The sequence below is a fragment of the Kogia breviceps genome, chromosome 3 (genome assembly GCF_026419965.1).
Source record: "Kogia breviceps isolate mKogBre1 chromosome 3, mKogBre1 haplotype 1, whole genome shotgun sequence".
NCBI lineage: Eukaryota > Metazoa > Chordata > Mammalia > Artiodactyla > Physeteridae > Kogia > Kogia breviceps.
This window is the reverse complement of record NC_081312.1, coordinates 144,454,368-144,477,000: the sequence shown is the minus strand read 5'-3', so window position 1 is coordinate 144,477,000 and position 22,633 is coordinate 144,454,368. Positions and strand designations below refer to the sequence as shown.

Below are 22,633 nucleotides of genomic sequence, written 5' to 3'. Positions count from 1 at the left end.
CCTGGTCCGGGAAGATCCCACATGCTGCGGAGCAACTAAGCCCGTGCACCACAACTACTAAAGCCTGCACACCTACAGCCCATGCTCCACAACAAGAGAAGCCACCACAATAAGCAGCCCGCGCACCGCAACCAAGTGTAGCCCTTGCTTGCCACAACTAGAGAAAGCCTGCACGCAGCAACGAAGACCCAACGCAGCCAAAAATTAAAAAATAAATAAATTTATTTTAAAAAAAGAATATTTGTATAATAAATTTCTAGAAGTCGAATGGTTGGGTCAAAGAGTGTGCATATTTAAAATTTTTATCAATGCTGTCAAAATTACTCTCCAAGAAAGTTGTACCAATTCACACTACCACCAGTGGTGTGTTAGAGTACCTGCTTATCGGCTTCCCTGGTGGTGCAGTGGTTGAGAATCTGCCTGCTAATGCAGGGGACACAGGTTCGAGCCCTGGTCTGGGAGGATCCCACATGCCGCGGAGCAAGTAGGCCCGTGAGCCACAACTACTGAGCCTGTGCATCTGGAGCCTGTGCTCCGCAACAGGAGAAGCTGCGATAGTGAGGGGCCCGCACACCGCGATGAAGAGTGGCCCCCACTAGCTGCAACTAGAGAAAGTCCTTGCACAGAAACAAAAACCCAACACAGCAAAAATAAATTAATAAACTCCTACCCCAACATCTAAAAAAAAAGAGTGCCTGCTTAATTATATTCTTTTTTTTTTAGACTTCAAAATTTTTATTACAAAATTACCAGCAGTCTTAAGCATTTCAACAATGCTTATGAACTCTACTTTGCTGACACAAACAAGGCTATTCAAAAAGCAGGACCTGTCTGAAGTGGACTATTGTATGTCCTGAGATCCATAGAGGCCACCCTGCTCAGGACCCATTTGTGACTATGTCTTCTTCCATCTCCTCTTCACCATCATCAGTGGGGCCTGATTTCTCTGCCAGGTATCTGACTGGACTGAAGCAAGCCCTTCAGCTGCCCCACTTCAGTCAATGTTGACGTGTTTGCTATAGCATTCTTGATTGCTTCCACATCCCCTGGAGATGGCCCACCTTTCTTTTTGTCAGTTGGCAAACCAGCACCTGGATTGAAAGTTTTGCTTCTCCTGGCAATATCCTTTGCAAGTTGTGCACCCCGTTCGCCCTTGAACATTTTCTCTGCTTCCTGACGCTCTTCTAGTTTCACCTTCTGGAAATCCAGTACTCTGATTTGTGGAACTTTATAAATCACATATAGTCTGTAATGCTTCTTATTTGTTACAGGATTTCTTAGAATACTTTGATAAGTCAATGATTTGAGAGATGCCAGAGGGTCCAGATCACCCAATTCCACAAGACTGTGTTGGTGAGAATGAGTTCTGTCAGACAGGGCAGAGCCTGATCAAGTCCCTCACCTATACGGCATATTCTGTTGTTGTTCACTAATGATGTTTTCAGTCTTCTCAACAAAGGAAAACCATCCAGTTTCCTCATTTCATTGTCAGAAAAATCAATGGCATCAAACTGGTCTAAGGTAGCGCCTAGATTTTCAATGACAGGAATTTTATACCCCCGCAGGTCCAGCTCGCGGTCCCGCACGGCATTGGTGTATTGCGCCGCCTGTTCTATCAGCTCAGCCGTCAGTTTCACCGTCCTGCCGCCTCCTGCCCGCTGCGCCACCCACCTGCTTAATTATATTCTTGAAAATTCTGGGTATTAAACTTTCTCAACTTCGCTATTTTGACAGGATTTTTTGAAGTGCATCTAGTTCTCACTATAAAATACATTTATTTAATTATTAGTGAGGTTAAACAACTTTCTATTTTTATTAGCCATTTGCATCTTAGTATAAACTTTTTCTTGGAATTCACTGCACATTTTTCTATTGGGTGATTAATCTTTCTCTTATTGTTCAATTTTTCTGTACGTTAAAGAAATTAGGCCTGTGACCATTATTTACTCTATTTGACTTTTTTTTTCACTTTCTTCCTAGGTTTATTTTTTCCTAATAGAAAATTTATATATATATTTAATATATTTATATTATATATTTTTATATATGTTTCATCAAGTGTTTCATGATAGTTTTCATTATATGGAGGCACTATAATTTATTTAAACAGTCCTCTATTATTAGAATTTTATGTTGTTTCCCATTTCCTGAAGGCCACATCCTCTTGCTTTGTCCTGGGCTCCCTGAGAACTGAAGAACAGGTGAGTTTCTTCTCTACAGAGCCTCTTCATAAATATGTAAAAATTTTTCTTCTCTAGTTTAAATAATCATAATGACTTTAACCACATTTCATTTCATTTTTTGGGTTCATTTTTGTTACTCTACTCTCAAATCTTCCCTCCCATTTCACATGTGCATTAAAATGCCAGTGCCCAAACTTGGCATGATACTTTAAGGTTGTGACCAATTCTAAGTTTAGCAGAGGGATACTTTCCTAACTCTTAGATGTCACAGACCTATTAATATATTTCACTATCATAGTTAGCTTTGTAAAAACAGCCACACTATACTGCTGACTCATTCGCAGCTGGTGGTCCCAGTCTATCAAATTCATAAAACTAGAAAAAATGTCTCATGTGTTAGATGAAAGAAAAAAAGATTCAAAAAGAGCCTGGAATGTTGGAACACTGGGCCAAAAGATGAAACTTATCAGGAAGAAATGAAAAGCTTTGCATTGAATTTAAAACTGAAAAAATCCACCTGAGTACAGGATAAGGATAATTTCACTTAACACCTAAACACTGAAACATTTTCATTTACTGTAAACAATACGTATCAGCAGAAATGTAAAACAGCTGCCAACAAATTTAATGCATTTTTGACAGGAAAAATAAATTAATGTCTGACTGTTCACAGTCTCTCCCCTCCCTCCTTCAGCCAAGGAAAGTTCTTGTTTGGCAAGGTCAGTTCCTGAGCCTTTTCAAGAGATTGGTGGCTTGGGTAGGAGGAAAAGATTTGATTGTTCTATTGGAAAATTTGGAAAGTTGCACAAGAAAAAAGTCAGATGCTGAAGACGAGGGGAGGCATTAGAAAGGCAAATGGCAGTTAAGGGCTAGATAGGAGAGAGGGTTTGGGAGTTTATAAAAGAGAAAAGGAAAATAAATTGGATTAGCTGCAGTGCTGTGGCAAGGGAGGCTTTTTAGATGAAGAAAGAGATTTTAAAGGAAGTGTTGTCATGTGTTATGAATATCGTATCATTTTGTGTGTGTTCTAAGAGACTTTAATAAAATTTAAACATTTTTTCCCAACTATTTTTGGATGTCTGACATGTGTATCTTTGGATGGAACTCTGAGCTGAGAAGCTGCCAGGAATATCTGAACTGCATACAGGTTACAAAATCTTACATGACATCAATAGAACTACAGTGTTCACCATGATAAAGATGTCAATCATGTCATTTGGTCATACCTGTATTATCTTCAGCCCTGGTTACCACATTTTTTACAAGGTATACTGGTTTGCTAGGGCTGCCATAATAAAGTACCACAGACTGAGTGGCGTAAATAACAGAAATTTATTTTCTCACAATTCTGTAGGCTAGAAGTTAGAGATCAAGGTGTTGACAAGTTTCTTTTTCTCTGAGGCATCTCTCCCTGGTTTGTACACTGCCATCTTCTCCCAATGTCTTCACATAGCCCTCCTGTTATGTGTAACTGTGTCCTAATCTCCTCTTTTTATATGGACTCCAGTCTTACTGGATTAGGGCCCACCACAATCACCTCATTTAAATTTAATTACCATTGTAAAGACCCTGTCTCCAAATAGTCATATTCTGAGGTACTGGGCGTTAGGATTTTAACATACAAATTTTAAGGGTATACGATTTAGACCATAACACAAGGCTACTGACAAATTCAATCTTTTCTCTCATTTTTAGATCCCTTTGAATTTTTTTTTTTAAACTTAATTAATTTATTTATTAGATCCCTTTGAATTTTATCTCTGGTCTTTTGGGACTCTGACCCAAATTCTTATAATCTGTAGACAACCAGAATAGTTTCAATTTTTCCACTAAATTATTAATGCACATATTTTCTATTCCACTCAAAAGTATTTACATTCTGTACTTTGTTAGGTATGTGCAAAATGGTATTATATAAATTGGTCCTGGAGCTTCCCTGGTGGCGCAGTGGTTGCGAGTCCACCTGCTGATGCAGGGGACATGGGTTCGTGCCCTGATCTGGAAAGATCCCACATGCCGCGGAGCGGCTGGGCCCGTGAGCCATGGCCGCGGAGCCTGCGCGTCCGGAGCCTGTGCTCTGCAACGGGAGAGGCCACAACAGTGAGAGGCCCGCGTACCACAATAAATAAATAAATAAATAAATAAATAAATAAATAAATAAATAAATAAATTGGTCCTTTGGAGATGAAATACATATACACATGAAGAGAAACAATTTCCTTTTCTGCAAAATGAGCAAGTGGACTAGATAATCTGTATGGTCTCTTCCAGTCCTAAAACTCATACAATTCTAGTTCAAGGACAATGAAAGTATGATGTTAAATATAATTTTTTAATATTGGATATGTGTTATGAAGAAAAGGCAGAGATCAAGTTAGGAACTGTGGAAGTTTTTCTCAAAATTTGAGTGGACAATCTAAAATATCTTGAAGGAAAGTCCTTTAGGTTCGATTGCCAACCTAGCGTTAAGCCTTCAGAATCATAATAACTCATACTGACGGCAATTCAGGCACCTAGTTTCATATTGTTTCTCCAGCCAGCATTTTCTTTCAGAGTTGTATATGTTTCAAAACTGACCCAGGAGCGTTGACCATGTACATTCATGCCCTGTTGTACATTTCATGTCTCTTCACAACTATTGGAAAAATGCAGCATATTTCCCATTTCCTTTACTATTATATCTTATAGTTTGTAGAAATAGTAACATTTAATTAGCATTAACTGATTGTCCATGTATTTAGGCAGAGAAGAATAGACAGTAAACTTCTGCAGTACACAGTTAAATATCTGGGTTTGACAGTATTTTACACATTATATTTATTCATATTTCCCAAGCTCATGTGGAAATCTATTCATACTTTTCAACAAACTGGGATTATGCAGAAGATCTGCCAAACCTTAAAATTAGTTTTTTAAAATACCTTGTACAAGTCAGAAAATATGTCTCATCTCTTTGAATGTTGAAGACAGACTAATATTTTACTTTTGCTTTTTAAAAAAAAAAGATAAGAACCAACTATCAGGCAAAAGTTGTGAAAATGTAGCAATAATTCTAGGAGGTTGCTTTCTACAGTGAATTATTACACTTTGAAAGATTTTCATATAGTACCGAGGCTCATTTCTGACATCAAGTTAAAATCACTTTAGCATTAATAATTTTTTTTAAATATTTATTTATTTTTTTGTTTGTTTCTTTGTGTTTGGCTGTGTTGGGTCTTTGTTGCTGAACACAGGCTTTCTTTTTAGTTGCAGTGAGCAGCAGCTACTCTTCGTTGCGGTGCGCAGGGCCCTCATTAAGGTGGCTTCTCTTGTTGCAGAGCACGGGCTCTAGATGTGTGGGCTTCAGTAGTTGTGGCATGTAGGCTCAGTAGTTGTGGCTCACGGGTTCTAGAGCACAGGCTCAGTAGCTCTGCAGCATGTGGGATCTTCCCGGACCAGGGCTCGAACCCGTGTCCCCTGCATTGGCAGGCGGATTCTTAACCACTGCGCCACCAGGAAAGCCTGCATTAATAATTTTTAAATGAAACATTTTCTGAGGGTGGAAAAGAGCTATATTGGATTTTATCTGGTTATTAAATTTAAAGAGTGCCTTGTATCAAGAAAGTAGATATTGCGCTCAGCATTATTAACATATTCTGTTTAGAAAAATGACATTGTTATTCATATGAAAACAGATTTTGATCTAGATAAAGTTAAAAGCCTTCACAGGTTTCAAACATGTATACATGAAATTATAAAAATTAATTATAGTTCAAGCAAGGGCTTGACTGCTCTTCTGCTATAAGGGAATATTTGATTTATTTATTATTGTAAGGCAAACTGTCCCAGAATTTAATGGCTTAAAATAAAGACTTGGCAAACTTTTTCTGTAAAGGGCCAAACTGTAGATATTTTTAGACTTTGTGGGCTATATAATCTCTGTCACAACTATTCAAGTCGGCTGTTGTAGCACAAAAGCAGACATAAACAATATGTAAACAAAGGGGTGTGGATATATTCCAACATAACTTTATTTATAAAAGGAGACAGTGAGCCAAATTTGGCCCACAGGCTATAATTTATCTCTTGGTTTATTAAAGGCTCAAAATTCTATGGGTTGACATTTTGGGCAGGGCTTTTTGGCGATGACTTGTCTCTGCTCTCCATGGTTGGTTGGGTTGATGCATATGTTTCTAATCAGTTGGCAAGTTGACTAGGGGACAGAATGGTCTCACTCACATGTCTGGCAGTTGACTGAGGGCCCTCATTTGCCTCCACATGACCTCTGTAGTAGGCTAACTTGGGGTTTCTCACATGGCAGCTAGATTCCAGAAGGGCAAAAGCAGAAGCTTCAAGTCCTCTTTGAGGCCTCAGCTAGGATGTCACACAATGTCATGTCACCATATTCTACTGGTCAAATTCTCAAAACTGGCCCAGATTCAAGGTGTTTGGAAATAGACTCTATCTCTTGATGGGAAAAGCTGCAAAGAATTTGTGGGCATTTAAAATTCACCACAGGGAGTAAATTCTGTTAAGCAGAAGAACTGTAATATTGTACACGTGAAATATATAAGGTTATAAACCAATGTTACCTCAAAAGAAATAAATTTTTAAAAAAAAGAGTAAGAGGGCAGACAGCAGAAGCAAGAAGAACTACAATCCTGCAGCCTGTGGAACAAAAACTACATTCACAGAAAGATAGACAAAATGAAAAGGCAGAGGGCTATGTACCAGATGAAGGAACAAGATAAAACTCCAGAAAAGCAACTAAATGAAGTGGAGATAGGCAACATTCCAGAAAAAGAATTCAGAATAATGATAGTGAAGATGATCCAAGACCTCGGAAAAAGAATGGAGGAAAAGATCGAGAAGATGCAAGAAATATTTAACAAAGGCCTAGAAGAATTAAAGAACAAACAAACAGAGATGAACAATACAATAACTGAAATGAAAAATACACTAGAAGGAATCCATAGCAGAATAACTGAGGCAGAAGAACGGATAAGTGACCTGGAAGACAGAATGATGGAATTCACTGCTGCAGAACAGAATAAAGAAAAGACAATGAAAAGAAATGAAGACAGCCTAAGAGACCTCTGGGACAACATTAAATGCAACAACATTCGCATTATAGGGGTCCCAGAAGGAGAAGAGAGAGAGAAACGACCCGAAAAAATATTTGAAGACATTATAGTCGAAAACTACCCTAACATGGGAAAGGAAATAGCCACCCAACTTCAGGAAGCACAGAGTCCCATACAGGATAAACCCAAGGAGAAACATGTGGAGACACATAGTAAGCAAAATAGCAAAAATTAAAGACAAAGAAAAATTATTAAAAGCAGCAAGGGAAAAATGACAAATAATATACGAGGGAACTCCCATAAGGTTAACAGCTGATTTCTCAGCAGAAACTCTACAAGCCAGAAGGGAATGGCATGATATACTTAAAGTGATGAAAGGGAAGAAGCTACAACGAAGATTACTCTACCCAGCAAGGATCTCATTCAGATTCAATGGAGAAATCAAAAGCTTTACAGACAAGCAAAAGGTAAGAGAATTCAGGACCACCAAACCAGCTCTACAACAAATGCTAAAGGAACTTCTCTAAGGGGGAAACACAAGAGAAGAAAAGGACCTACAACAACAAACACAAAACAATTAAGAGAATGGTCATAGGAACATACATATTGATAATTACCCTAAACATGAATGGATTAAATGCTCCAACCAAAAGACACAGGCTTGCTGAATGGATACAAAAACAAGAGCCATATATATGCTGTCTACAAGAGACCCACTTCAGACCTAGGGACACTTTCAGACTGAGAGTGATGGGATGGGAAAAGATATTCCATGCAAATGGAAATCAAAAGAAAGCTGGAGTAGCAATTCTCATATCAGATAAAATAGACTTTAAAATAAAGAATGTTACAAGAGACAAGGACACTACATAATGATGAGGGGGTCAGTCAAGAAGAAGATATAACAATTATAAATATATAGGCACACAACACAGGAGCACCTCAATACATAAGGCAATGGTTAACAGCTAAAAAAGAGAAAACCGACAGTAACACAATAATAGTGGCAGACTTGAACATCTCACTTACACCAATGGACAGATCATCCAAAATGAAAATAAATAAGGAAACAGAAGCTTTAAATGACACAATAGACCAGATAAATTTAATTGATATTTATAGGACATCCCATCCAAAAATAGCAGATTACACTTTCTTCTCAAGTGTGCATGGAACATTCTTCAGGATAGATCACATCTTTGGTCACAAATCAAGCCTCAGTAAATTTAAGAAAACTGATATCATATCAAGCATCTTTTCTGACCACAATGCTATGAGATTAGAAATGACTTACATGGAAAAAAACGTAAAAAACACAAACACATGGAGGCTAAACAATACATTACTAAAAACCAAGAGATCACTGAAGATGAAATCAAAAAATACCTAGAGACAAATGACAATGAAAACACCATGATCCTAAACCTATGGGATGCAGCAAACGCAGTTCTAAGAGGGAAGTTTAGAGCTATACAAGCCTACCTTAAGAAACAAAAAAAATCTCAAATAAACAATCTAACCTTACACCTAAAGGAACTAGAGAAAGAAGAACAAACAAAACCCAAAGTTAGCAGAAGGAAAGAAATAATGAATAATAATAATAAATAATAAATATAAAATAAAAATAAATATTAATAATAATAATAATAAATGAAACAGAAACAAAGAAAACAATAGCAAAGATCAATAAAACTAAAAGCTGGTTCTTTGAGAAGATAAATAAATATGATAAACCATTAGCCAGACTCTTGAAGAAAAAGAGGGAGATGACTCAAATCAATAAAATAAGAAATGAAAAAGGAGAAGTTACAACAGACACTGCAGAAATACAAAGCATCCTAACAGACTACTACAAGCAACTCTATGCCAATAAAATGGACAACCTGGAAGAAATGGACAAATACTTAGAAAGGTATCACCTTCCAAGACTGAACCAGGAAGAAATAGAAAATATGAACAGACCAATCACAAGTAATGAAATTGAAACTGTGATTTAAAATCTTCCAACAAACAAAAGTTCAGGACCAGATGGCTTCACAGGTGAATTCTATCAAACATTTAGAGAAGAGCTAACACCCATCCTTCTCAAACTCTTCCTAAAATTTGCAGAGGAAGAAACACTCCCAAACTCATTCTGTGAGGCCACCATCACCCTGATACCAAAAGCAGACAAAGATGTCATAAAGAAAGAAAATTACGGACCAATATCACTGATGAATATAGATGCAAAAATTCTCAACAAAATACTAGCAAACAGAATCCAACAACACATTAAAAGGATCATACACCATGATCATGTGGGATTTATCCCAGGGATGCAAGGATTCTTTAATATACGCAAATCAATCAGTGTGATACACCATATTAACAAATTGAAGAAGAAAAACCATATGATCATCTCAATAGATGCAGAAAAAGCTTTTGACAAAATTCAACACCCATTTATGATAAAAACTCTCCAGAAAGTGTGCATAGTGGGAACCTACCTCAACATAATAAAGGTCATATATGACAAACCCACAGCAAACATCATTCTCAATGGTGAAAAACTGAAAGCATTTCCTCTAAGATAAGGAACAAGACAAGGATGTCCACTCTCACCACTCTCATTCAACATAATTTTGGAAGTCCTAGCCATGGCAATTAGAGAAGAAAAAAAAATAAAATGAATGCTAATTGGAAAAGAAAAAGTAAAACTGTCACTATTTGCAAATGACATGATACTATACATAGAGATTCCTAAAGATGCCACCAGAAAACTACTAGAGCTAATCAATGAACTTGGTAAAGTTGCAGGATACAAAATTAATGCAGAGAAATCTGTTGCATTCCTATACACTAATGATGAAATACCTGAAAGAGAAATTAAGGAAACACTTCCATTTACCACTGCAACAAAAAGAATAAAATACCTCAGAATAAACCTACCTAGGGAGACAAAAGACCTGTATGCAGAAAACCATAACACACTGATGAAAGAAATTAAGGATGATACCAACAGATGGAGAGATATACCATGTTCTTGGATTGGAAGAATCAATATTGTGAAACTGACTATATTATCCAAAGCAATCTACAGATTCAATGCAATCCCTATCAAATTACCAATGGCATTTTTTATGGAACCAGAACAAAAAAATCTTAAAATGTGTATGGAGAAACAAAAGACCCCAAATAGCCAAAGCAGTCTTGAGGGGAAAAACAGAGCTGGAGGAATCAGACTCCCTGAATTCAGACTATACTACAAAGCTACAGTAAGCAAGACAATATGGTACTGGCACAAAAACAGAAACATTGATCAATGGAACAAGATAGAAAGCCCAAAGATAAACCCACGCACCTATGGTCAACTAATCTATGACAAAGGAGGCAAGGATATACAATGGAGAAAAGACAGTCTCTTCAATAAGTGGTGCTGAGAAAACTGGACAGCTACATGTAGAAGAATGAAATTAGAACACTCCCTGACACCATACACAAAAATAAACTCAAAATGGATTAGAAACTTAAATGTCAGACCAGACACTATCAAACTCTTAGAGGAAAACATGGACAGAACACTCCATGACATAAATCACAGCAAGATCTTTTTTGATCCACCTCCTAGTGTAATGGAAATAAAAACAGAAATAAACAAATGGGATCTAATGAAACTTCAAAGCTTTTGCACAGCAAAGGAAACCATAAACAAGACTAAAAGACAACCCTCAGTATGGGAGAAAATATTTGCAAACGAATCAACGGACAAAGGATGAATCTCCAAAATATATAAACAGTTCATGCAGCTCAATATTAAAAAAACAAACAACCCAATCCAAAAATGTGCAGAAGACCTAAATAGACATTTCTCCAAAGAAGACATACAGATGGCCAAGAAGCACATGAAAAGCTGCTCAACATCACTAATTATTAGAGAAATGCAAATCAAAACTACAATGAGGTATCACCTCACACCAGTCAGAATGGCCATCATCAAAAAATCTACAAACAACAAATGCTGGAGAGGGTGTGGAGAGAAGGGAACCCTCTTGCACTGTTGGTGGGAATGTAAATTGATACAGTCACTATGGAGAACAGTATGGAGGTTCCTTAAAAAACTAAAAATAGAATTACCATATGATCCAGCATTCCCACTACTGGGCATATACCCAGAGAAAACCATAATTCAAAAAGATACATGCACCCCAATGTTCATTTCAGCACTATTTACAATAGCCAGGTCATGGAAGCAACCTAAATGCCCATTGACAGACGAATGGATAAAGAAGATGTGGTACATATATACAATGGAATATTACTCAGCCATAAAAAAAACCAAAATTGGGTCATTTTTTGAGACGTGGTTGGATCTAGAGACTGTCCTACAGAGTGAAGTAAGTCAGAAAGAGAAAAACAAATATCATATATTAACACATATATGTGGAACCTAGAAAAATGGTACCGATGAACTGGTTTGCAGGGCAGAAATAGCGACACAGATGTAGAGAACAAATGTATGGACACCAAGGGGGGGAAAGCAGTGGGGTGTGGGGGTGGTGGTGTGATGAATTGGGTGATTGGGATTGACATGTATACACTGATGTGTATAAAATTGATGACTAATAAGAACCTGTTGTATAAAAAAATTAAATTTAATTTAAAAAAAAGAGTGTTATCAATTCTTACAAAACTTTACCAGCTGCTTTTTTACCTTGAAATATCTGTCAGAATCTCATGTATTTTGGTCACCATTCTCCCTGTAAATCATATAGCCACAACTTAAGCAAGAAATAGGAATTCAGGGACTTCCCTGGTGGCGCAGTGCTTAAGAATCCGCCTGCCATTGCAGGGCGCACAGGTTTGAGCCCTGGCCCAGGAAGATCCCTCATGCCGTGGAGCAACTAAGCCCGTGTTCCACAACTACTGAGCCTCTGCTCTAGAGCCCGCGAGCCACAACTACTGAGCCTATGTCCACAACTACTGAAGCCTGCGCACCTAGAGCCCATGCTCCGCAAGAAGAGAAGCCACCACAATGAGAAGCCCACGCACCACAACAAAGAGTAGCTCCTGCTCACCACAACTAGAGAAAGCCTGGGCACAGCAACGAAGACCCATCAATTAAAGAAGACCCAAAAATTAAATTAGTTAATTTTTAAAAAAGAATTCATCAAAATTCCCATTCAAAATATTTTAAAATTTTTGTGAAAAAGAAGCAGCCATGAAAGTAAGAGAGATCTATTAAAGTCTCAGAATCAAATTATCTCATTTTTATTTCTAATAGGGTATTTGGTCAAAACGGTCATTTGAGGAGGCGATGGTGAGGGAGAATGTGGAAGACAGTGAACAGGGATGGCTGGAATTTTGATCCTTGGAGGTGAAAAGATTTGGTTTTGAAGTGACTCATTTTGTTTTAGGACACTCCTCAATGGGCCTTTAGTTACATTTGATTAAGGTGGTGTCTATCAAGCTTCTCCTCTGTAACATAGTTTTTTACTTTCTAATTAATAAGTATTTTGTTAAGAGGTTCTTTATCCCATTTTTCATCAAATTTCACCAACTAGTTTTAGCATTCATTGATTTTCTTTGCTGAATTAATTGTGATGATGATGCTTGTCAAATAGTGATTTTCTAAAATTCCATCATTCCTTCTACATTTACTAGCTATAAGAAAAACATTTCTCCTTCCTACATTTATTTATATCAACATGAATTCATGAATTCTTATTTTACTCAATTTTATAATCCATATTGTCACTTATTTGGACAACCTAATGATGCCAGACTTGGCCAGTGGGAGCCTTTGGAAGCTGGCTTTTCTGTTCTTTTAACATCATCATCATTGTTTGAGCACTTCCTTATTTTCTGACACAAGATGTTCCAGGGTCATCTCATACCTTCCCTGCCTCAACTCTGCCTTGTTTCTTTTAATGGAGAATGGAATTTAGAAAACAAGATATGGATGCTTAATGTCCTCATTGCTATTGGGATATTGCTGTTTCCAGGCTCTTATGGTGGACAGAGCTAGGGATGCCTGTATATACATATGTATGTATAAATACATTTATAACTATATCTATCCATCTATATATCTATATATCTACCCCCACTCCCCACCTACTGACATCCCTGAGTTCACTGATACTGCCAATCCAAAACACAGGGTTCATTCTAGTTTTCTCCTTTGTACTTACCTTCTCCAACAATGAGAGTCTGGGCAACCACTAGCCTCAATATATTGACATACTTATCCAGTAACCCTGTACGTCACTACTTTCCCATTGTTGCTGCCTCCCCGCCACGTGAACACCCTGCTCATTCCATTCACGCTCTGACACCTGTTCCAGTCTGCCACTGCCACATGGATACTCTTCTCCTGCTGCTCAGTCTCCAACAGTGTATGCTAGCCCACCACACACCACTGCTCAGGCCCCTGCCCCTCACTGCCCACACAGAGTTTTGGGCTAAATCCTGAAGGAAGGAAATTAGTGCAGTTTCTTGATTTTTTTTTTTCTCTGTAACATGGATTAGGGCCCACATAAAACGTATTTGCATAAATGCAATGCAAAGCTTCAAAAATAGTTTGTGTGTGCCTAAACCTACAATAACTAAGTATTATCACAGCATATGCATTTCCAGTGACATAGTTGTTACACTCTTGCTGTCACTGGTTAAACCATCATTCTTTTTAATAGTTTCGTTGTTTGGATGCTTCAATTTTAGACTTCCAGATAAATGATCTGCCACTGTAAGTATGTTCATATGTTTTATCTCTTTAAACTAGATATGTTAATCGACAGTTCCTGCCATGCCCACAGCCCTCCTGAAAAAGCAGCCTATTAAACTCCGTTCAGTATTACGTAACTACAATCCTTATAGGAACCAAAGCTAATTACACACTGACCCAAAGTCCATCAACCTATGATTTGACCAGAATAGGGTTGTAACAGATGCTGTTGATTCCCTACCTGTATCCCCTCCACACTCCCTGATGCACGTTATGCTGACAGCATCCTTCTATAAACACCTGCCACTTTCTACCTAAGGGAAATGGGGCAGGCTGGATGCACATGGACATTAATACCCCGAACCAGCCCAGAGCCAATGACAGATGGGAGTTGGAGGACAGATATCCAACTTCTTTGCCTCTCAACTGGGATAACCCCGAGAAATATTCTACACTGTCTCTCAGAGTTCCCCCTTGGGACTGAAATCCAGTTACCCATAGCAGTAATCTGCTCAATAGTGAATCCTTTATCAGCTTCCTTTCCTTCTTTGTCTCAATTCCCTGCTCCCCTAAGAGTGATGCCAGGAACCACCTCCAAAGTTAACTACCAGCTCTCAAATCCTTGTTTCCAAGTCAGCTTCTGTGGGAGCCCAACATAAGAAACTGCTCAAATGTCATGATAGTTATTAAGAAAGATGTCCTTTCTCAGGAGTTTACATTGGAAGTATATACCTTGAAGAAAACAAACTGTTTTTAGTTGGACAGAGGGAAAGAGATGTGTAAACACTATTTGAACCACATAAATGGTGGAGCATAGAGAGAAAATATAAAAAATCACTGACCAGAAGCATCGCCCTTTGGATCTAGATCCACCCTCCATTTCTAATCTGGATTAGATTGTTCCCTATTACAACTCCTCTTGGATTTCCCTGAGATTCTTTCACTCTATAACTTTAGATATGCCCTAAGTATAATGAAAACTAGCACTTCCACTCCTGCTTACCTGAGTTTATGTTAAGAATCTGTTCCAGGCTTCCCTGGTGGCACAGTGGTTGAGAGTCCACCTGCCGATGCAGGGCACATGGGTTCGTTCCCCTGTCCGGGAAGATCCCACATGCCGCGGAGTGGCTGGGCCCGTGAGCCATGGCCGCTGAGCCTGCGTCCGGAGCCTGTGCTCCGCAACGGGAGAGGCCACAACAGTGAGAGGCCCGCGTACCACAAAAAAAAAAAAAAAAAAAAAAAAGAATCTGTTCTTTGACACTAAACTACAACATGGGAGGCATCGAGTCTTGCATAAAGTAGGCACTCAGTTAATATTTGTCTAACGAACAAATGAGAGGAGTATTTAAGGGGTATATATGAATGTACCTAGGTTCAGAACTACTCTCTAAGTCTTGGCTATGAAAAGCAACAAAAATTCTTCCTCTTTTTTTTTCCCATGGAGCGAACACTCGAACAAGTTTTCATACCTTGTAACTGGAAGGACCAATTATTGTTTGTGTATGCTCATCATTCCTTTCTGCCCTCTTCTGGTAAATGCCTCCCCTTCACCACACTCCCCTTCCTTATATGCCCTGTCACCACATACACTTCTTTTAGTCAGCAACCTGTTCCTCAATTCATGAGGCTCTGTCCCTGCCTCCAAGAAGGTATATACTCAACAACTAGTCAATCATAATCCTCTATATTCTGGAGGGTTTGTATATGACCTAGACCATATCAAACTTCTACCCCTGCATTTTATAAATGGGCTATGGAAAGAGAAACTCTTCATCTCCTGAGTTAGCCAAGCTATCGCCATATAAGTTTGAATGTGTTTATGCCTACTCCAGTACCCATCCCCACCAATCCACAAGAAGGAAATTCCATCTTCAGGAGAAGCGGTTGAGAGAAACACACAGCGAAATGCAACAGAGAGAGAGAGAGAGAGATAGAGAGAGAGAGCGAGAGGTGGGAAGAAAAAGAGGGAGAAGAATATCTAGCAAGGGTTTTCTGAGTCTCCAGAGTACTATAAACCAGCTTCACCTTGTATTTCTCTTTTATAAGAGCCAGTAAGTTCCCTTTTACCTTATTTTGAGATGGGTTTTTATCACTTGAAGCCAAGTAAAATTATCTATATATATATAAATTTTATATATATATAACTAAGTCTGAAGCTCTGACAGTAATACATTTTAAAGTTTAAATTGCTCCCCCACAAACATTCCACCAACACCTCTGTCCTTAGGGCATGACAGATCATCAAAAGAAGGCTGTGATTCCGAGTCTCCCATTGCACTGTGTGCTGGATGTCTGGGAGCCTGCAGCAGGGGCCATTATGCACCACGGGATTCTTTAATACAAGTTAGTGTGTATCCAATGGAAGGGGATTTCAGAAGGAAAAGAGAAGACTCTTAAGTAATGCATAAAGAGAAGATTATGAAGGAATATTAATACATCTTTGTAGGGGTTAGATGGAGTGGAAAGCTATTTTCTTTTTCTGATAAAAAGGGATTTAGGGAAATTTAGCCAAGTGTGAAAGATGATTTGTCCCAAAGCCTTTAATAAATATATCTCAGTAAATCTAAACAATATGTGTCTTTTGGCCAGTTCCACTTAGATGTCTCAAAAAGAACTAAGATTAATCTGAAATTGAGACTGTATCTTCCAAAGCTGGTCTTCTTTTAATAACCTTTATCAGTACAATGTCACTACCATTTATCCAATTTATGTGTAAGCCAGAAACCCGGGGGTTAACTTTAATAATGTATTTGCCTTCACTACTTCCATATCCAATTAACCACCAAGTTGTATTTATTTTATCTTCTAAATGACTCTTGAATCTCTCTGCTTATTCCCAGCTCTGCTACCACTTCCTCTGTCCAAGCTGTCATCATAATGGACTACTAGTCTAACCTACTAATTGGTCTTCCCTGTGTGTACTCTTGCTCCCCTCAAATCCATTCCAATCCATTTCCACTCTGAAGGCCATCTGTGTGTGTGTGTGTGTGTGTGTGTGTATGAATGCAGATCTGTTTATGTTACTTCCTCTATTCTTATCTTTCTTAAAACTCTTCAAAAGTCTGTTGGACATCTAATTTCTGTATAGAAAATTTCCACCTTCCTTAAGGTAATATCCCCCTAAATTTCTTTTAGAAAACCACCCCTCCCCTAAGTAGTTTGGGATTACCTCTACCTCCAACTCCCAAGTTATGGATGCCCTAACTGGCATACTCTCCCCTCACCACAGAGATTGTTTTAACAAAGGGCACTTAACCCATACCTAAACTAATCAAAGTACTTCAGTCCCCTAGACAAAGGAATTGGCTCAAGGTGGACATGTGATTTAAGCAGACCCAATCAGGGACATTGACTGGTTCATGTGACCATGATGGGAACCAAACTGAAGATGAAGCTAGCACAAGGATGACAGCAAAGCCAAGGGACCCCAGAGAGCAAGAGCTGGGGAATGAAGACATCCCTCTCCTATGAGTAAAACTGTGCTTGGGTGGGGCCTGAACTCTGAACTTCACTGTTACATAAACCAATGACTCTTTCTTTCTTTTTTGACTTAAGGCAGGTTGGACTGGGATTTTCATTGCATATAGATGAAAGATTCTTAGCTAATATCCATCCAAGCTAATGTATCATTGCACATGAAACAAAGGCAAAAGTCCTTCATACAACTTGAAGCACATTTGCATTTGCTCCCTGGGTTCAAGACACAGAGGCCAAACTTTAACCTCTGTTCATGTCGTTCTCTCTTCCTGAAACCCTCTTGGCCTCCCACACACCCAATATTATGCTTCTTATCCCATTTATCCTTTAATTCTCAGCTCAAATCCCTTCCATGAGTCATCAAACAGACTGGATCCTTGTTATTCACTCACAAAGCACAATAATGATTCCGTTTTATAGCTTATAAGTATAGAAATTGTACATTTATTTGTGAGATTCTATCATGAAAGTCTGTCTCTCTCACTCTCACTTAACTATAAGCTACATGTGAGAAACTGTCTCTTTCCACACACTGATTGAAGTTCCTGACACATAGTGAGTGCTTTATTATTTTTTTTGTTGTTGAATGAACTAATGAATTAAAGAAGTCAATGAGAGGAAGACATTCTCTTAGCATAATGAGTTTCATTTAACATGAAACTTTATCAAATAACTAGAATTGCATTTGAAAAGAAGTGGAAAGTCACAGTGAATATCACTTGTTCACTTACAAAATGAAAATAAGTTAATAAAATTTATTATAAAGCCATGGTAGGAGGAATATTACTGGTTATATCCAAGCAATTTACAAAAATGAAAATAATTTTAAAACATATATATGAGAACACATACTATTTTATCTAAAGAATAAGTTAAATAGCTGAGTTAATATCCTGGTTGGGTAAAAGGTTGAAGGATAAATTTGTTTTTAATGTAACTCAACCAAAGGGGGCAGAATACGACCAATGTATTGATTTAGAAGTAGATGCAATGATTTGGGAAAAAGCAGGATTTCTGGCAAAGTTCCTCCGCTAGTTTAAGGTTGCAACAAAGAAACTGATAAATGTTTGCAATCCCATTTCAATGTTGGATCAAATCTGTACACACAGATTTTCTCTCAGCTATTGGAAAAAGAATTTGTAGTGATTTTATTACACTACAATTTGTACAGTCCTTCATCATGGTCAAAAGACAATTTTAGGTGAATTTCAGTTTTAAGAGGTCTTATTTCTGCATTAATTTTTCTTTCCTAGTGTTCCATCTTCACACCAGAGAAACAATTCAGTGTGTATGGGGAAGTTAAGCTGAAAACATTGTTGCTCTAATGAGAGTTTCATAAATATAACAAAATTTACTATATACTTAATGGAAAAATACTTTGTTGTTGCTATTTTCAATAATGATTGAAAATATATCGCCATGACTCAATTTGGACTATTAATGAGCTATGATTCCATAATTAAGGCCACCTAGAAAAGTAAAGTCATAATGCTTATATCTCTAAATTTATTTTTTCTTCAACCTGAAATGTCTTTCCTTCTCAAACAACATGCTGAACTCACATCTTATAACCTTATTATTCTGGATCGTTCTGGTACTTCTAGACTAGTATACTTATTGTGTGCGATCAGTGGCTCCCAATTGTCAATCCAAGGACTACACTGTCTATATTTGAAATCACCCAAAAGCATTTTAAAATATATCTTCCAAACGGCTTCTCACTCCTCTTCTCCCACTTCTAAGATTTTGACTCAGTAAGTCAGAAAAATCTAAGAAATCTGAAAATTTAAAAATGTTCTCTGTATATTTGTGTTCATAGCAGCATTACTCACATAATAGCAGCCAAAAGGTGGAAGCCACCCAAGCATCCATGGACAATGAAAGGATAAACAAAATGTGGTATATGCACACAAGGGAATATCATTCATCCCTAAAAAGGAATGCAATTCTAACATATGATACAACATGGATGAAACTTGAGGTCATTATGCTAATAATGAAATGAGCCAGTCAAAAAAGGACAAATATTGTATGATTCCACTTATATGAGGTACACTGAATAGTCAAATCCATAGAGAGAGAAAGTTGAATAATGGTTGCCAGGGGCTGAGGGGAGGGGAGAATGGGGTGTTATTATTTAATGGGTACAGAGTTTTAGCTATTAAAGTAAGAAAAGTTTTATAGATTGTTGTGCAATGTGAATGTAGTTAGTACAAAGGAACTGTACACTTAAAAATAGTTAAGATGGAAATTTTTATGTTATGTGTATTTTACCATAATTTTTTAAATAGCTAAGATGGTAAATTTTATGTTATGTATATTTAACCACAATTTAAAATAATTCTCTAGGGCTTCCCTTCCCTGGTGGTGCAGTGGTTGAGAGTCTGCCTGCCAATGCCGGGGACACGGGTTCGTGCCCCGGTCCGCGAAGATCCCACATGCCGCGGAGCTGCTGGGCCCGTGAGCCATGGCCGCTGAGCCTGCGCGTCCGGAGCCTGTGCTCCGCAACGGGAGAGGCCACAACAGTGAGAGGACCGCGTACCGCAAAAAAACAAAACAAACAAAAACTAATTCTCTAGATGTGGGAAGTGCTGTTCTCAGTAATTTGTACTGGTTCTTCTTTCTCCTTCATTATAATATTTTACTCATATGTTCCTTTCAATAAATATTTATTGAGTATCTGCTATGCACCAAGCATCATTTCAAATGATGCAGATGTAGCCATGACTCAAACAGACAAGCTCTCTGCCCTCAGAGAGCCATAATTCTACTGTCTATGATATTGTATCTGTAAGAATTAGGTGGTGTAGCATGAGACACAAAACCCAGTTTCACTGGGCATTTAACATTCAAGATGTTATTTTCTCAAATAAAATGTCTAACTGGTAGGCACCAGGTTCCTTCTAGCTTTCTTCTTTATCAACACGAGGATATGACTGCACAGGCATAGGTCAAGGTGGCTGCTGGATACATGGTCATTGCATCTACATTCCTACCAGCAAGATGTAGAAAATACAACCCAAGGGGATAACCTTTACTTTAGGGATAGTCTCTGGAAGTGACATTTCATTGACAATAACTTAGTCATATGACCATTCCTGGCTGCAAAGGAAGCTGAGAACTGCAATCTTTATTTTTGGCAGCCATATGCCAAGATAAACTTCAACTGTTCGCTTAGTGAAAAAGAGGAGAATGTGTACTTGAGAACAATCAGACTCTGCCACAATTATTTTCCCAGCAGATCTTGAATGCTTTGAAAGCTGAGAGGTCTCTCAAAGTATGGAATTAATAAGAAGAGGCCAAGAGGCAAGGTAAAGAGAGCATTTGGAATGATATTCTTCTGAGCATTTCACTAACATACCACTTCCTATTGACAAGGATTGCCTTACAGCAGGGCTCATCAAATTTTTTCTGGAAAGGACCACATAGTAAATATTTTAGGCTTTGCAGGCAATAGGGTCTCTCTGTCAACCACTCAACTCTACTGTGATTGCATGAAAATAGCCATAGAAAATGCGTAAATGAATGAGTGTGGCTGTTTCCAATAAAACTTTATTTACAAAAACATGTGGTATGCTGAGTTTGGCCCATAGGCCATAGATTGCTGACCCTTGCCTTATCTCACAATATAAGCCCTTAAAAGCTCCTTTTATATTACCCATATGTTTTACATTTTGTCACCTTCATGAACTAGTAATCAAAGCCAAATGCGTGACTCAGATCCCTCAGGAATGTGGGTTTTATTCATACCATCAGGTTAGCCACTGAAACAAGTAGAAGTAATAGTTAAGCATTAGGGGAATTTAGAATCGACAGTAGAAGAGGTTTGTGGAGGAAGGCAAATATTTTCTCTGATTCTTGGAGTTGTCTTTTCAATTTCTTGATAGTGTCCTACGAAGCATAAAAATATTTAACTTTGATGAAGTCCAATTTTTCTTTTTTTCTTTGGTTGCTTGTGCTTTTGGTGTCATATCTAAGACACCTTTGTCTGCTCTAAGGTCACAAAGATTTATACCTATCTTTCCTCCCAAAAGATTTACAGTTTTAACTCTTACATTTAGGTCCTTGATTCATTTTGAGTTAATGTTTGTATATGGTATGAGATAGGGCTACAACTTCATTCTTCTGTAAATGGATATCTAGTTCTCTCAGCACCATTTCTTGAAGACACTGTTCTTATTACCCCTGTTGACTTGTCTTGGCACCCTTGTCAAAAGTCAATTGTCCATGAATGTATGGGCTTATTTCTGAACTCTCAATTCTATACATCTATCATTATGCCAGTAAATAATTATTTTTCCTAATCATGATGTCTATTTTTCTAGTAGGATGAATAACATATTCTTTTATTCATGCAATCATTTACCAAATATTTTCTAAGCATTTTCTATATGTCAGGCACTATGCGGGTGCCTGGGGGAAAGGGAAAATACTGTCATTTAGATTAGGTGTAGGTAAAGTTAAGTCTCCTTGGATATGTGTCCTCCAATACAGCACCCTAGGAATAGTTCCTTTTGATCATAGACCTGTGAACTAAAGAGACAAAATAGCTCTTCCACACATTCCCAACACACAGTGATGGGATAGGCTGCAAAATAACTGCAATGGACACTGCCATTCAACAAGGGGGGAAATGAAGCACACAGGAGTTACTAGTCTATAGCAATACTAAAATCCAGCTAGATATATGTTGCCAGTTCCTTGATTAGAGGATCAGTCCTACTGTCCAGGAATGATTCACCATGGCTCTTGGCTCTATTCTCCATATTCTTGACCTCTTCATTTTCCATAGAAAATAGCCCACAGTAGCAGCTGAGTAATTTTCCCAGCCTTCTTCTGCCCACAGAAATTTGGGGATCCAAAGAGCTCTTTCAGTTTTGTATCATCACTATCATTTTCAGTCCAAGTTGACATAATTCTTTTAAAACCTTTGTGGATTTTTTCATGAATCAATTTATAATCCACTCCATTAAACAAAATCTATACCCCAAAGTCTCGAGATAAGCCCTTCTCTAACTTTGGTCTTCCTATTAGGCTCCTGAGGGACAGCACCTATAAGATTCTTAGAAGTCCTTTTTAAATAGAGGCACCCTTGAGATCCTCATCAGATACGCCCAGAAATAATGTTTTACCAGCTATCTGGGAATACCTCAGCCTAGTCAAATCGACACATGAAATTAAACATCAAATGCACACTGCTGAGAAAC

General features: G+C 38.0%; 1 pseudogene; it reads right to left on the bottom strand.

Moving 5' to 3' along the window:
• Positions 1-717: 717 nt before the first annotated feature.
• The window catches only part of LOC131752895 (U2 small nuclear ribonucleoprotein A' pseudogene), a 95,836-nt pseudogene continuing 73,920 nt past the window's right edge, over positions 718-22,633 (bottom strand).